The sequence below is a fragment of the Equus asinus genome, chromosome 22, assembly GCF_041296235.1.
Source record: "Equus asinus isolate D_3611 breed Donkey chromosome 22, EquAss-T2T_v2, whole genome shotgun sequence".
Lineage (NCBI taxonomy): Eukaryota > Metazoa > Chordata > Mammalia > Perissodactyla > Equidae > Equus > Equus asinus.
In genome coordinates this window covers 15,748,417-15,764,183 of record NC_091811.1, presented here as the reverse complement: position 1 = coordinate 15,764,183, position 15,767 = coordinate 15,748,417, and the positions used below count along the sequence as shown (strand labels likewise).

General features: G+C 47.6%; 1 protein-coding gene across 10 annotated transcripts in view; it reads left to right on the top strand.

Moving 5' to 3' along the window:
• CRACR2A (calcium release activated channel regulator 2A) overlaps positions 1-15,767 on the top strand; it is a 176,251-nt gene that overhangs the window by 36,447 nt on the left and 124,037 nt on the right. For 3 of the 10 annotated variants that reach the window (XR_006518404.2, XR_011497113.1, XR_011497112.1), the window contains exons 1-2: positions 11,884-12,435; positions 12,757-12,835. The exons of 2 other annotated variants lie outside the window; for them this stretch is intronic. The gene's annotated coding sequence lies outside the window, so the exon portion shown is untranslated. Of the gene's footprint in view, positions 1-11,883; positions 12,436-12,520; positions 12,571-12,756; positions 12,836-15,767 lie in introns of those variants that run through there. 5 more of the 10 variants (XM_070494918.1, XM_014841763.3, XM_044756333.2 and 2 more) reach the window with 4 other exon arrangements.

The following is a 15,767-nucleotide window of genomic DNA, read 5'->3' as shown; positions in this document are numbered from 1 at the left end:
TTTTTATTAGCTATTCATATATCTTCCTTGGTGAAATGTTTATTGAAGTCTTCTATTCATTTTTCAGTTGGGTTGTTTGTCTTCTTTTTATTGAGCTGTAAAAGTTCTTTTTATATTCTGGATACAAGTCCTTCATTAGATACCTGTTTTGCAAATATTTTATCCCAGTCTGTGGCTGGTCTTTTTATTTTGTTTCTTGAAGCACAAGGTTTTTAATTTTAAGAAATAATTTTATTTTTAATATTAATAATTTAATTTTAATTAAATAATTAATTAAATATTAATGATATTAATATTTAATATTAATTAATAATGATTTTAATTTTAATAAAGTGAATTTATTAATTATTTTACGGCTCCTGTTTTGGAGCCATAAAAATTTTCACAAGATTTTTCTCCTATGTTTTCTTCTAAAAGTTTTATAGTTTTAGCTCTTACGCTTAGGACTATGATCCATTTTGAGTTAAATTTTATGTATGATGTGAAAGAAGGATGTAAGTTTATTTCATTGCACATGGATATCCCCATTCCAGCCCTTATGGTTGCAAAGATTATCATATCTCCATGGAATTGTGTTGTTACTTCAGTTGAAAATCATTTGACCATAAATGTAAGGTTTTATTTCTGGACTCTTAATTCTGTTTCAATAATCTATATGCTCATCTTTATGTCAATACCACATTGCCTTGATTACAGAAGCTTTCCAGTAAGTTTTGTAATCATGTACTGTAAATCCTCCAACTTTTTTCTTCTTTTACAAAATGATCTTGGCTACTCTAAGTCTTTTGCATTTCCATATAATTTTAGGACCAACTTGTTATTTCTATCAAAAAGCCTGATGGGATTATAATAACTTGATGCTATAAATCAATTTAGGGAGAACTGACATCTTCACAATATTGAATCTTCCAACCCGTAAACACTTCATCTTCATTTATTAGATCTTACTTTGGATTTGATTTGTTCTTCTTTTTCTGATTTCCTAAGGTGGAAACTTAGATCACTGATGTTACATTTTTCTTCTTTTCTAATACATGCGTTCAATGCTACAATTCCCCTCCAAGCACAGCTTTCACTGCATCCCACACATTTTGGTAAGTTGTATTTCATTTTCATTGAGTTCAAAATATTTTAAAATTTCTCTTGAGTACTTTTTCACCCATGTGTTATTGAAAAACATGTTGTTTAATCTCAAATATTTCGGTATTTTCCTGTTATCTCTCTGTTATTGATTTCCAGTTTAATTTCATTGTGGTGAGAACAGACTTTGTATGATTTCTACTCTTATAAATTTGTTAAGGCTTATTTAATGGTCCGGAATGTGATCTATCTTGCTGAATATTCCATGTGAGTTTGAAAAGAATGTGTATTCTACTTTTGTTAGATGAAATATTATATAAATGTCAATTAGAGCCAGTTGATTAATTGTGCTATTCAGTTCAACTATATCCTTATTGATTTTCTTCCTGCTGAGTCCATCCATTACTGAAGAGGGGTTTGAAGTCTCCAACTGTAATAGCGGATTTGTCTATTTCTCCTTGCAGTTGTAGCAGTTTTTGCCTCACATACTTTGACTTTCTGTTGTTAAGTGCATACCTGTTAAGGATTGAGTCTTTTTGGTGAATTGACCCCTTTGTCACCCTGTAATGTCCTGTTTTATCCCTGATAATTTATTTGGCTCTGTAATCTGCTTTGTCTGAGATTAGTATAGCTACTGCAGCTTTCTTTTGATTAATGTTAGCATGGCATCTCTACATCTCTTTACCTTAATCTATCTGTCTGCATATGTAAAGTGGGTTTCTTATAGACAACATATAGTTGGGTCTTGTATTTTTATCCATTGTGACAATCTGTCTTTTAATTTCTTTATTTACCATTCACATTTTAAGTGCTATTTATCTAGTTTGATTAATATCTACCATGTTTATAATTGTCTTATATTTCTTGTACTTATTCTTTGTTTCTTTTTTCATCTTCCCCTCTCTTTCTGTCTTCTCTGGCATTTATTGAGCAGTTTATATGATTCTATTTTCTCTCCTCTCTTAACATCAATTATACTTCTTTTTAAAATACTTTAGTGGTTATCTTAGAGTTTACATTATACATTTACAACTAATCTAAGTACACTTTCAAATATGCCCATATTTACAATTCTCAATTCCTCCCTCCTGTCCCTTATAACATTGCTGTCATTCACTTAGCCATATGCTATAATCACCCAATACGTTTTTACTAGTATTACTTTAAACAAATAGTTATCTATTAGATCAATTAGGAGCAAGAAAAGTAAAAGATTTTATCTTATTTACTTACTCCTGCTCAGACGTTCTTCCTTTGATTATGTGGATCCAAATGTCTGAGCTGTATCATTTTCCTTCTCTCTGAACAGCTTTTAACAGTTTTTGCAGAGTAGGCCGACTGGTGGTAAATTCCCTCCGTTTTTGTTTGTCTGAGAAAGTCTTTCTTTCTCTCTCTCTCATTTTTAAAGGGTAATCTTCTAGATATAGAATTCTAGGTTGGTGGGTTTTTTCTTTCAACATTTTCAGTACTTCACTCCACTCTCTTGCTTGCATAGTTTCTGCTGGAAAGTACAACGGAATCTTTACCCTGTTCCTCTATAGGTGAGGTGTCACTCCCTCACCCTGCCCCTGTCTCCTCTCAAGACTGCCTGCCTTTGTTGTTCTTCAGGGTGAAGATGATATGCCTAGGTATCGAGTTTTTTGTATTTATCCTGTTTGGCGTTCTCTGAGCTTCCTGTAGTTTGGCATCTGTCATTAATTTTGGAAAATTCTCGGTCATTATTACTCAAATTTCTTCTGCTCCTGTCCCTCTTTCTTCTCCTTCTGGTATTTTCATTACATGCGTGTTATACCTTTTGTAATTGTCCCATCGTTCTTGAGTGTTCTGTCTTTTTCATTTTTCCCTCACTGCATCTCAGTTTGGAAAGTTTCTATCGACAGGTCTTCAGTCTCACTGGTTCTTTCCTCAGCTGTGTCCAGTCCCCTGAGTTGCCCATAAGGGCGTGCTTCGTTTGAGCTACAGTAGACTTGACTTCTAGCATTCCTTTTGATTCGTTCTTAGAATTTCTATCTCTCTGCTCATATTATCTGTCTGTTTTTACATCTATATTTTCATTAGAGCCCTTAACATATTAGTCATAGTTATTTTTAATTCCCTATTGTGTAATTCCAAAATCTGTGTCATATCTGAGTCTAGTTCTGGTGCTTGCTTTGTCTCTTCAGACTGTTTTTTCTTGCTTTTTAGCTTGCTTTGTAACTTTTGTTGAAAGTAGACATAATGTATTAGGTGACAGGAACCTAGGCAAGTAGGCTCTTAGTGTGAGGTTTTATGTTACTCTGGCCAGGAGCTGGGCCCTGTCTAAGTTTACTATAGCTGTGCTGGAGGCTTCAGTTAGCTCTGGTGCCCTTGTGTTTTTCAGCTCTTTCCAATGTAATCTGCTGTTGTCATACTGGAGCCCTGTTGATGTGGTGGCAAGGAGTTGGGAGGGGAATCATAATCTTATGATTAAATCTCAGTGTCTGGTGTGCCTCACTCTCTGGGCTGTGCCCTTCAGAAGTGTTTCCTTATTTCTTTTTCTTCCTTTAGGTGAGACAGGAAGGCTGTAGGGAGCTGGAGTTGGCTAATTGCCCTTCGCCCAGGTCAACAAGGCTCTGGTAGGGTTGGTCCCCTGGAGAGCAGACTTTGATATGGAGAGCGCTCTGGGCGTGGTACCTTTCCCCTCACCTCTGCCCGCAGCAGGAGGGAGGTTTCGATGGATCCTCACCTTCAGAGTCTGCTGGGTTCCTGAAGCTGAAGCACGAGTGTGGGAGGCCTCCCTACACTGCGCCTCCACCGCTTTCTCACTCCCAAGCACATTCACATTCAGCCTCCAGCAACTCGTCAAAATTGCCCTTTAAGGTTCCTGCCCTCTTACGGCTGCAGCAGCCTCTCCTCTAGGTCAGCTGGTCGAGCGGGGATGCTCTGTATTCACCTGTCTCTCCAGATCTCAGGGGGGCACCTTGCTGTAGCATCAATTTTCTGATGGGTCTCAGAAAAGTCATTTATTTTCAGCTTGCTCAGCTTTTGTCTATAAGAATGAAGTGCTGAATTCCCCGCTCTTAGCATGTCACAGTTGAAACTGGAATTCTTCCATTCTTTTATTTTTAATCTCTTTGTTTCTTTGAATCTAAGCTGCTTTTCTGGTTGACAGCATATAGTTTGGTCTTGCTCTTTTTCATTCAGTCTGACAAGCTGTGCCTTTTAGGTAGAGCGCGTTTGGTTATAATTCTGCACCCACTTCCTATGTGTATAGGTTTTCCCATACCACCAGGCAATTCTCTGACACCAGCTGGGTGTCCTACTCTTCAGTTCAATTCTGACCTATCTTCCTGGAGACCCATCACATTCCACAGGTTAAGGGCTCTGTCCCACAAGATTGCTCCCAACTTGAGATGACAATCACAAGTATAGGTTGTTACCTGTGGTTCTGACTGACCAGCTATAAATCAGAGGTTCCCACAACCACCTCCTCAGGTTCAATTAATTTGATAGAGCAGCTCACAGAACTCAGGAAACCAGTTTGCTCACTTGACTACTGGTTAATTATAAAGGATATTAAAGGATTTGAATCAACAACCAGATGAACAAGTACGTAGAGCGAGATCCCAAACAAAGGAGCCTCTGTCCCCACGGAGTCTGGGTCCTAGCACAGTGGCATGTGGAAGTGTTCTGGTTCACCAACCTGGAAACTCTCCAGACCCCGACCTTTTGGGTTTTTCTGGAGGCTCATTACATAAGCATGATTGATTAAATCATTGGTCGCTGCTGATTCATTCACTCTCTAGCTCTTCTCTGCTCCCTGAAAAGGGTTGGTGGTGGGGGGTGGGGTGGGAGGGGAGACGGGGATGGGGCCGACTGAAGGTTCCAACCCTCTAATCCTGGCTGGTTCCTCTGGCAACCAGTCCCCCCAACTTTAGGGGATTTCCGAAGTCACCTCATTGACATAAACTCAGTCATGGTGGAAAGGAGCTTTTCGTGAATAACAAGACACCCATCTCACCTTTATGGCTTGGAAGCGATTTCAGGAACTGAGGACAAAAGACCAAATATTCTAACAAAACTGTTACAATTTTATGTCTTTTTAAGGAGTTAGGAAAAGAAATGAGAAAATATATTTATAGAGTCTTTTATATTTCCCCACATATTTACCATTTCAGGAGCTCTTCATTCTTACTGTGGATTTGAGTATCATCTGGTGTCACTTCCTTTCAGCCTAAAGCACTCCCTTTTGTATTTCTTATAAGGTGTGTCTGCGAGCAGAAGACTCTCTCCATCTTTGGTTATCTGGGAATATCTTTACTTGGCCTTCATCTGTGAAGCATGGTTTTGTCGGATACAGAATTCTTGGGTGATAGATACTTTTCAACACTTTGAATATGCCATTCCACTGCTGTTTGGCCTTCGTTGTTTCAGAATTAATTCATTTGTTTAATTTCTATCTTTTTATTGAGTATTTTTATTCAATGAGTCATTGTTGCCATACTTTTCTTAAATTCTTAAACACAGTTTCTTTTTATTCCTCAAACATATTTATAATAACTGCTTTAAAGACTTAGTCTGATAAACCCAACATCTTAAGGACACACAGAGACAGTTTCTATTGACTGCTTTTTTTTTTTTCTGAATATAGCCTTTCTTGAAAACTGGAGATTTTACATAGTACTATTTAGCTCCCATGTATTCCCCTTTCCCCTGAGTGGTGGTGGTGTTGTTCTGTGTGTTTGTTTGACAACTTGCCTGGACGAAAGCTGTGAAGTCTGCCTCCTCTGCAGTGTGCGTCCACAATGTCTCTGCAGTTCTGTTTTTCCTGTTTTTTATTCTTCAGCCCAGCTTCCCATAGTCACTGCTATGTCTGCTAGATTAGCGCTCAGCCAAAGGTTGGTCAAGGGTTGTGCTCAAACACCTCAAGCAAGTAGGGCCTCCACTCTCTGCTGGTGGGTCTGTGAGTGAACTGGGAGCACATTCAGATGCCAAGCTTCCGTTCAGGTCTGCCCTCTTCAAGGCTTTGACTTCCCATCAAGCCCTTGCATCTCCACTGGGACGGGGGTAGCTCCACCGGCCAGGGAGCTGTGGGTGGTGTGGGCTGCCCCTGTCTCTGCAGCACATGCACACAACCTTGGTCGACCCATCATGTGTGGAGAGTTTATCCGTCTCCCCATGGCTGTGTTACCTCCCTCAATTCCTGTGGGCGTCACCAGTCCAGTGGTGGCCCTGCAATTTCAGGCTAACAGAGCTGTTGGCCCTCTCTGTCCACTCGCTTCTGAGATCACCCTTCAAACCCACACTGCTCCAAATTAAGTCTGACACTCTGGCAGTGACAAAAAGCCGCTGGTTTTTACAACCAGCCCTGATTGAACACAACAGAGCTGTGGGGGAGGGGAACAGCTCCGGGCAAGAACACCACATGTTCATGCCGACCTTGCTCAAAACTCAGTAGTTCTTACAAACAAACACTTCTCAGTGTGTTGCATGTCTCCAGTCAATTTCTGGAGTGCTGAAATGGTTGTTTTTGACAGTTTTAACCAAACGTTATAGTTGTTTTTGGAGAAATAGTTCATCGACCTCTTCAAGTTCTCAGGCTGCCAGTTACTCCCAGGGCAGCAGTGTGTATAGGGTCTTTCCCAAGCCTGGGGAGGCATTGCACCAGGAGGGAGGAGCTCCGCGCTGAGGGCTTTCCCTGCTGGACTCCGCCACCAACCAGCTCTGGCCCTTTGCAGTTTCCTTCCCAGAAAATCAACGGGGTTGGACGGGGTGATCTCCGCAGTTCGCCCCATCTTGAAAATGTTCTAATAGCATTCGGAATTCAGCTAATACATGACACAGCGGACCTAAAAATTAATTGAGGGGCTGGCCCTGTGGCCGAGCGGTTAAGTTTGCACATTCTGCTTTGGTGGCCCAGGGTTTTGCTGGTTCAGATCCTGGGCGCAGACCTAGCACCACTCATGAGGCCATGCTGAGGCGGCGTCCCACATAGCAGAACTATAGGACCTACAACCAGAATATACAACTGTGTACTAGAGGGCTTTGGGGAGAAGAAGAAGAAGAAAAAAGACTGGTAATGATGTTAGTTCAGGTGCCAATCCTTAAAAAAAAAAAAAGGCTAATTGGTTTCACCCTTGCCATGATCTTGACTTCATTGTTACACACAACTTTGTCTCCAAGGAAGGTCATGTGTGTGTATTCATCTAAAAAGAAGCAATGGTCCTTTGACTCTGGGAGGAAAGGAAAGTCTTGACTTCTCTTTCTTCTCTTCTGTCTCTTCTCTTTTCTCTCTTTCCCTCTCTCCCTCCCTCTTTCTTCCTTCATCCTAACGTTGTGAGCCGTGACTTGGCACCAGGCACTGTACTAAGTGTTTTTTCCATGAATTCCCTCATTACCTCATCAAGTAGATCCCATCCTTAACTACCTGTTACAGATCAGGAACCTGAAGGTCATAGAAACTCCCTGGTTTGCTCAAAGCTAAATAGTTTCTACCCCTCAGTCCCCTTCCACTCCACCACATGAGCTCCACAGATGAACTGGACACACTGATCACGTCTCTAAGAGAAGCAGTTGGGGGTGAGAGGAGAGGAGCTCCTCCTGGCCGCGAGCTGTGAGCACGTCCTCCTGCAGCACGCAATGTGAGAGCTGGATCTGGCCCTGGACTTCCGATAGAGCTGGGAGGGAGGGCCCTTCAGGCAGAGAAAACAAAGTTAGCAAGACATTGTTGCCAGAAAGTCAGCGTGGGGCTCTTTAGGGCCTATTTGTGGATGAGCAGCCAGAAGCAAGCTTGGAGGGTGCTGAGGGCCTGGAGGCCAGCCTAAAGATTCTGGATTTTACGCAGGAAATGTAGAAGGGTGTTCACGGAAGGCTTTTGCAGGGAAGCGACATGTCTAGAGTTGTGCTTTACGTTTATCATCAGCCGGCAGTCGTGCATAGGGTGCCTTGGATGGAGAGGAGAATAAAAGTCAAGGTGATAGTCCAGAAAGAGGCCTGAAACCCAAGCTAAGGTGATGCATTAGGAAAGGAGACCGTGGGGCAGCAAAGGGATTTACAGAAGCAGCTCCACAGGACGCAGGAGGACGGACACGCTCCTGGATCAGCAGCAAAATTCTAGTACAATTCTGATATTTTATTTCTCTCTAGTTAGCTATTTTATAGCCTCTGGGTTGTTTGTCCTAGAAATAATGTTAAGCTGTTGTTGTTTTGATTAGTTTTGTTTCCTGGTGGGTCAAGAGATGGCTGTGTACTTTTTAAGTAGGTCATCTAACTTTTATCTTCTCAAATTCCAAATTGTCAGCTAGGATAATTTTGAGGTCTAAAATCTATTATTGGTTGACAGCACCAGTTTAGAAAAACCAATGTTTTTCCTGTACCAAAGCAGACCATCTTCCAAAATAGGCCATGTTTCTGACAAACTTCTGAAGGAGGAAGAATTGGATAATTGGAGGCATCCAGACTGTAAGTGGCGGCAGCGTTCCTCTGCCCTCCCTACTCTTAGGATCGTTGGCTCCAGCAAACTCCGGGTCTGAGGACCTTCTTTGGCTGAGACCGTCCTCTGTTTCACTTTCCTGTTTCTTATTTCCCTACTTATATTAACAGCCAGGGGATTGTGGTTGGGTTTTATGTGTATGTGTGAGAAAGCAAACATGAGAAAACACAGGAGGGAGCAAAGTTATGGGGGCAAAAATTGTGTACTTTCCTTTCTCAAACATTCTATAAATAGTAAAATAGTAGATATAAAGCATTCATTTCATCATTCCCATAGAAGCGAATTCTACCTCTATTTTCCTGTACTTTTTGGGCAACACATTACTCACTGTGGAGTCTAAATTTTTTAGCAGGCGTAATGACGTGGCAGCTACTGTCCTGTAGGAAACACCCTTGATTACGTGGTGCTTTTTCATTCCTTGCTCCATAAACACAGGATTCAGAAGTTTCTGATAGAAAGAACCATATCCCACACAAGGTGGCATCTGGCACTCTGTCTCTCAGAGGCCACTTGTGGAGGGGTGGGGATGGAATGAAATCCTGCCTTCAAGGCCAGGAGTAGTCACGTCACCCATCAGTCAAGTTGCCCTTGGACCACAGTTACTTCATCTGTAACATACGGGATTGGCTCTGTGACTTTTAGCTCTCCTCCAGCTCTATAACTCTGTGACTCTCTCTGAACGATGACGTCCATTCTCGCTGCTGGAGAGAGAGCAAAAAGTCATTGCTCATGTGTGACTTCTGAAGGACACCAGGTTTGTGAATCCCATAGAGGAGGTACAGAGTTTTCATAAATATCTTCAAGGAGACCTTATTTTTCCTACATTCTAGCCTTATTTTTCAATAACAGCTATGAGCATGTAGCCTGAATTGGCCCCCGCGATCTTACAGAAATGTCTCCTTCTCACCCAAGCCTAACATGTTCAAGGAGGAGAAGGAAGGAACACGTGGGTCCCGGGCCATCATCCCTGGAGTCGGCCTGCTCTGGGAGGGCTCGACAGCCCTCAAAGCCTGGGCAGCTGTTCCATTTGGCCTTCGCTGGCGAGGCTCTGTGAGGTGGGGCAGATGCTGCCGTCCTGCACGGGGCCTGGGAGAGTCAATATTGACAGGTCTGTTTGTTTTTCTGGCTTCCACCTGTTGGAAACTATAATCATAGCCACTTAATAAGGAAGAAAGGACAGCAGGAGAATTCCTATACTGGAACAGGGAATGTTTCCACTGTTCCCCAGGGGGACCGCACAAGAGGAACTGGCCTTCAGGTAGAGTTGAGAGCAGCACATGAGCAAGAAAATATGATCAGAGACTCCAGGAGGAAGGGTGCCAAGAAGCTTAAAGGTGACTCAGGAAGAGGATAGCACACCTCCCTGGAGGTGTCCCTGTGCCCTCCAAGCCCACTTACTACTCTCCCCTATTGAGTCCTCCCCTGCACCCAAGACGAGGCAGCAACTCACAGCACAAGTATCTAAATGCCACCCGCCCCACTGGTCTGCCCAGACCCTCTGGCCATTACCTACTTCCCGTGTCATAGAGAAAACAGGGCTCCCCATCCAGGAGTGCCATCCACTTTCCTCCCATGCCTCACTCCCGATCCTCGGCCCTCTTGATCTCCCTCCCTGTTTCTGAGAACTCGGGGCCTTAGGTGGAGACACAGGGGCTTCCCCGCCCCGATCTGTGCTCTCCAGTCCCTGCTGCTCTTCTTGAACCACGGCCCTTGACTCCCCATCCCTCCTCTCTTCGTCAGATTCTTTTTTTTTTTTTTTTTTGCCGAGGAAGGTTAGCCCTGAGCTAACATCTGTGCCAGTCGTCCTCTGTTTTTTTGTATGTGGGACACCTCCACGGTGTGGTGTGGTTGGTGAGTGGAGTAGGTCCACGCCCAGGATCCAAACCCGCAAACCCGGGCGGCCGAAGTGGAATGCATGGAACTTTAACCACTTGGCCACCAGGCCGGGCCCTCTTCATTCATCAGATTCTTGACCTCAGTCTACAAACAACTTCGATTCTCCTCTGTGTTTCTCTCCTTGCTTTAGCTCCCACACTGTCTCCTTCCCTCCACCGCCAGCCTCCTTGAGAGCAGTCCATCCTTACTCCTGCATTTCCTCGTTTCCCATTCTCTCCCAAGCCACTGTCTCGAGGCTCTCAGCATTCCTCCAAAACAAAAATGAAAACAAAACAAACACACAAAAATCCCCTGTTCCTGGGCCAGTGAACTTGGAATCGTCAACTCCGGGCTCCAGCATATGCATTTACCCTCCTACCCCCTATCACGAATTAGACGTCTATTACACGTCAGACAGGCAGGCCCGGAGGAGACAAAATGTCCCTGATACACCCAAGTGTCTGCCACTTGCTTTTCAGTGTGAGCGACCTTATCTACCCTTTTCCTGAAGTTGGCTGGGTCAGGGCAGGCAGCAGGAACCAGGGGCCAGCGGGAGCCTGGGTGAGAGGGGAGGTGTGGGTGCAGGACATAAGGAAGGCTCAGGGCTCCAAGGACACACTTTTCCTGGTATTGCCAGGACCTCACAGTGGCCTGCTAGGGTGGCAGGGTTTGCAGCAGCTGTTTGGGGCTACAGGCCTTGGTGCTAAACCAAGGCCACTCACCCAGCAAAGAGGACTGTGGCAGGCAGCTGGTGGCTGGAAGGCTAATGCAGCTGGGGAAGGCGGCCTGGATGAGCCGACACAAACAAGTGAGAACAGGAAGGGAAAAGACCAGTGCGTAGGGCTGGGGCACCAGAAGGGGGCTGGGGAGGGGGCCCGATGGCCTTCTGAGACTAGCGGGGAGTTGGGAGAGGTCTCCTGCAGCCGTTATGCTGGGGGTGGGGGATGAAGGGAGGTTGAAGGCCAGAGGCTACCTGGGTTCCAAGAGAGGCAAGGCTATCACATAGCAATTGATAACAGCTGCTCAATACAGGTTTATTTCTGTTTCTCCTGGAACAGGGCTTAGTGTGGAGGGGAGGGGGAGAGTAACGGGGGAGAGGAAGGGCCGTGCCAACATACAGACCAGCAGAGAACAGTGGGCTCCCCAAGAAGGGGCTGGGGTGTTCTGTGGGGCCAGTGTTGGTGGAGGATCGCTGAGAAGGGGACACTTCAGTTGGGCTGGGATGGGCGAGTAGGATTTCAACAGGCAGGGGAGTAAGGGAGAAGGCTTTCCAGGCAAAGCAAGAGCTCCCAGCACCGGTGTTGGGCAACAGTCTGTACCCTGGGGGGGCATGTGTGTGTTTGGGGGAGCCTGGGTCAGGCTGGAAAACGAGCTTGTGGCCAGGGAGCGTTGGGGAGGGTTATCCTTCAGAGGTATCCTGAATACCTTGGGAGGCCCTTGAAGATTTATTTAATGCTTTATTAGTAAGTATGTATTGGACATTTTCTATTATACAAGCATTCGTGCCCACAGTAGAATATAAGAGGAGACAGAAAAGTATAAAGAAGGACCAAATCCTCAGAGCGAACCGCTGGAGTGCCCTGGAGGCTGCAGGGTGTCCAGGGGCGCATGCCTAGCCTCCATCTCTCTCCAGCGGCCTGGCCAGGGCCCAGACTGATGACCTTCGGAGAAACGCCCGGCTCTGCAACTTGTCAGCATTCTGGAGTCGGGGCAAGGGGCCTGGGGAGACTGGGAACAGAGGCGCCCAGGAAGCCCGACCAGTCAGGCGGCCGTCAGCAACAGCCCCGCCCTCGCCACCCAGGCTCTCTGGCAGTCTGAGGTCGCCTCCCACCCGGCCAGACCCCGCTGCGCGGCGCGCGCACATCCCGAGGGCGCCCAGGGGGCGGCAGCCGGCTGCGGGGTGCCCAGGGCGCCGCTTCCACGTCTGCGCCCAGGGTTGGGACGGCACGCCCGGTTCGGGCGGAAAAAGTGGAGCCGGCAGGGGCTGCCCGACAGCTGCGAGCGGAGCCGCGAGCGCGGGCGGCGCCCGGGTAGGCGGAGGAACGGGCGGAGGAGGGCCGGGTGGGCGCCCCCGCCCGGCGCAGCGCGGAGCCCGGCGCTTCCTGCCTGGTTGCCCCGTGGCCGCCAAGTGTGAGCGTGTGTATGCGGCACATGGAGCTCCCCGGGTGGGGGGCCCGGCGGAGACTGTGCGCCCCCAGGGGAACTGCTGGGCTCCCGGACCCCTGTCCCCAGGCCTGGCACTTGCTCCCTCCCCTAGTCAACCCTGTCGCGACCCGCCGAGAAGCCCTGGGGCTGAGATCAGGAAGGACCTCAGGGACCCTGTCGCCACATCCAGCCTCTTTATTTTACAGATGAGGAAACCGAGGCTCAGCGTGGTGACGTGACTTGCCCCGGATCACAGGTCTAGAACCCAAAACTCCGCACTTGCAGGTCAGTGGTGCTGGGAGCCCTTGCCGTGGGCCAGGGCGGCAGTGTGGCTGTTGTGTGTGTAGAAACAAAGACTGGGAGAGAAAGTCAGGAAGACAAAGACAGAAAGAGAACCTCCCAGAGCAAAGGAAGGTCAGGAAATGGGCTGCACTTCCTCCCTGGCCACATTTGTGTTGAGGTCTGGCCCTGTGACTCAGCCGACCTTGCAGACCGTGGCCCAGGTGTGTGTGCGTGTGTGTCTGTATGTGTATGCATGCACGGGGATGTGGTGAATCCCCCCGAGTGCATGGAAGACCCTCTGAGTCCACATATCTGTCCACTTACACACAATGACCTTGTTAGGAACCTGCCCTGTGTTTGGCTCTGAGAAGGGTACCAAGAATCCCAAATGAATGAGCTCTGTGTGACTCCAAGGGCAGAAAGGGCCCCTGGTGGGAGTCCCAGGGATGATCAGAGTTCAGGAGGAAGGACCTGACTCCTGAGGCAGTGAGTACCCTGTCTCTGGAAGAGATGAGCATGTGCCAAGATCTTTTCATCAAGGACGTGGGCATGAGGATATGAAACTAGGGCAGCTTACTCCCTGTAGAACTGGAATGTTAGTTTGAGGGTCCAGGGTCATGTCCCTTTTCAGGTGACATTGACATGCATGACCTCAACGGGTGGTGCTTCCTGTAGGAGCTCCTCTACACATGCTTTTTGAGTCGTAAATGAGAGGCCTCCTGCTCCTCTGGGGTCCCTTCCCCTCTCAGGACCAGACTGTCCAGGGTACACAGGCCATGAGCCCAGGGGCGCTTGGAGGGGGAGTCACTTCTGGAAGGAGCGGGTCAGGATGGCCTTCTGGAGGTGGCGCTTGGGCTGGGCCTTGAGGAGGAGGCTGGGTCTGGGCATTTCAGGGGTGGGGACGCCTGAGCAGAGCCTCGAGGTGGGTGTGTTTGGGGACGAGGGAAACGTAGTGGGCTGTGCGGTGAGGGATCTTGGTTGAGATCAGATGGTGGGAGGCCTGGAGTGTTAGGCTGCGGTATTTTGATGGTTTCTGAGAAGCAAAACGGTGTTACTGGAGCTGGGTTCAGAAGAGCGTGTCATGTGGCAGCGATGTTTGGGATGCACTGCAGTGACGGAAGCTGTGGGAGGAACACCTGGGAAGGAGGTTTCAGTGACCGTGAGGAGCTGAACAGGGCTGTTGGGAATGCAGAGGAAAGGGCACCAGCAGAGCTGTTGCTCAAAGGGGTGGTGGGGGGAGCAATAGTCTGTTATGGCCAGGCCATGGTAGGGCGTTTTCACATGTGGTCTCATTTAATCCTCCCAACAACCTTATCGGGAGATTATTACTGCTCTCCCCATTTTGTAGAGGAGGAAACTGAGACTCAGAGAGTTTAAACAACCTATCCAAGGTCACACAGCTAGTAAGCGGTGGGGCAGGGATTTGAACTCAGAGAGATGGAATAGGTCCAGTCCGGTAGCAGAGTAAATGTCTGAGGGCAGAGCAGAAGAGGAGACCATAATGACAGAGATTTGGATTCTAGTGCTGGACAGGGAGCCCCAGGAGCAGGGTCAGGTTTGATGGGTGACTGAAGGTGTGTGAGCCTGTGATGGCACCATGCACCGGGACAGGGGCTGCAGTGGCTGTCGGTTCTGCACCCATGTCGTGAGTTTGCTGAGCTGCTGTGGGGAAGGAGGGTCGAGCCCGTAGGCTGCTGTGGTGCTAGAAGGTGGAAGGAGGCTGGTGGGGGATTCCCCAGGGGCCTGGCAGGCTAGTCACTGAGTCCCCTGCACTCCCTGGATTTCCTTCCACACTAGCAGTTGCAGGTGCTGTCTCAGGGCACAGCGGCTCAGGCATCTGCCATGACCCTGGGTGAGAATCGGTTCAGGCCGTCATATTGTCCAGGGCCTTGGTTCCCTCCTGCGTTTCACCTATGAACAGGCTACACAGGCCCGAAAGCTGTGGTTGCAGAAGACTGGAATTCCACAAGTGCCATTTCAGGATCCTAAGGACAGGGCCAGGGCCTCTTACAATGTCACAGCATCAGGATGGTCTAGTGACAAAGATGCCCTATTTTACAGATGGGGAAACTGAGGCTTCAGAAAATAATGGTCCTTCGCCAGATGTTAGTGAGTGGCAGGGAGTGGTCCAGGCCCTGGGCTCCTGGCTCAGGGTTTGCTCTCTCCACTGCCATGTGGGGAGGCAGCTGCTTGGAGAGTGGCCTCCAGCCTCCGCCATGAACCAGCCCTTGGGGCGGTTACTATAGACAGATTCTGGCACTAGATGGACCATTTCAAGTTATTATTCTCTTTTTTCCCTCTTAAACAACACACACACACACACACAAAAATGGCACATTATTTCCGCTCATCCGTCTAGTGGTCATGTAATTTCTTTGACATCTCAGATTATCTCCTTTCCTCTAACAGAAATTTGCTAAGGCCTAGTCTAGTTAGCGAGCCAGAAAGTGTCCCATCCAAGTGTGCAGGGGCAGTGGGAGCCCCCAGGAAAGCCGGAAGTTCCCTGTACACTCCTGGCCCCCTAAGGCACTGAAAGGGCAGCAGCAGAAAGGAGAGGACAGCTGTGGGAAGGATGCGGGGGAGGGAGATAAAGTGGAGAGAAAAAGGAGTAAAGGAAAAACTGAGTCTGTGGCACAGAAAATTCAGGGGCATGCGCAGAGCTCTCTTTGGGGATCTACCCTTTGGGAACCTGGCTCCCCGGTACTCAGAGAGGCAGCACGAAGCAGGGAGATAAGCAGGTGGACAAGAGCTAGCCAGCCTTTTGATTCGTCATGCAGCCCGTTCACTTTTGAGAGTGAAAGGGAGAGTGCTAACAAGGATGCTGGGATGACAGGTGTAAACCGGGATGTCCTGGACAGACTGTTTGTTCTGATGGCAGCCAGTGCACATTAAGTGCCAGACACGCATTTGCTGTTTAAGCCTCACACTACAGCCT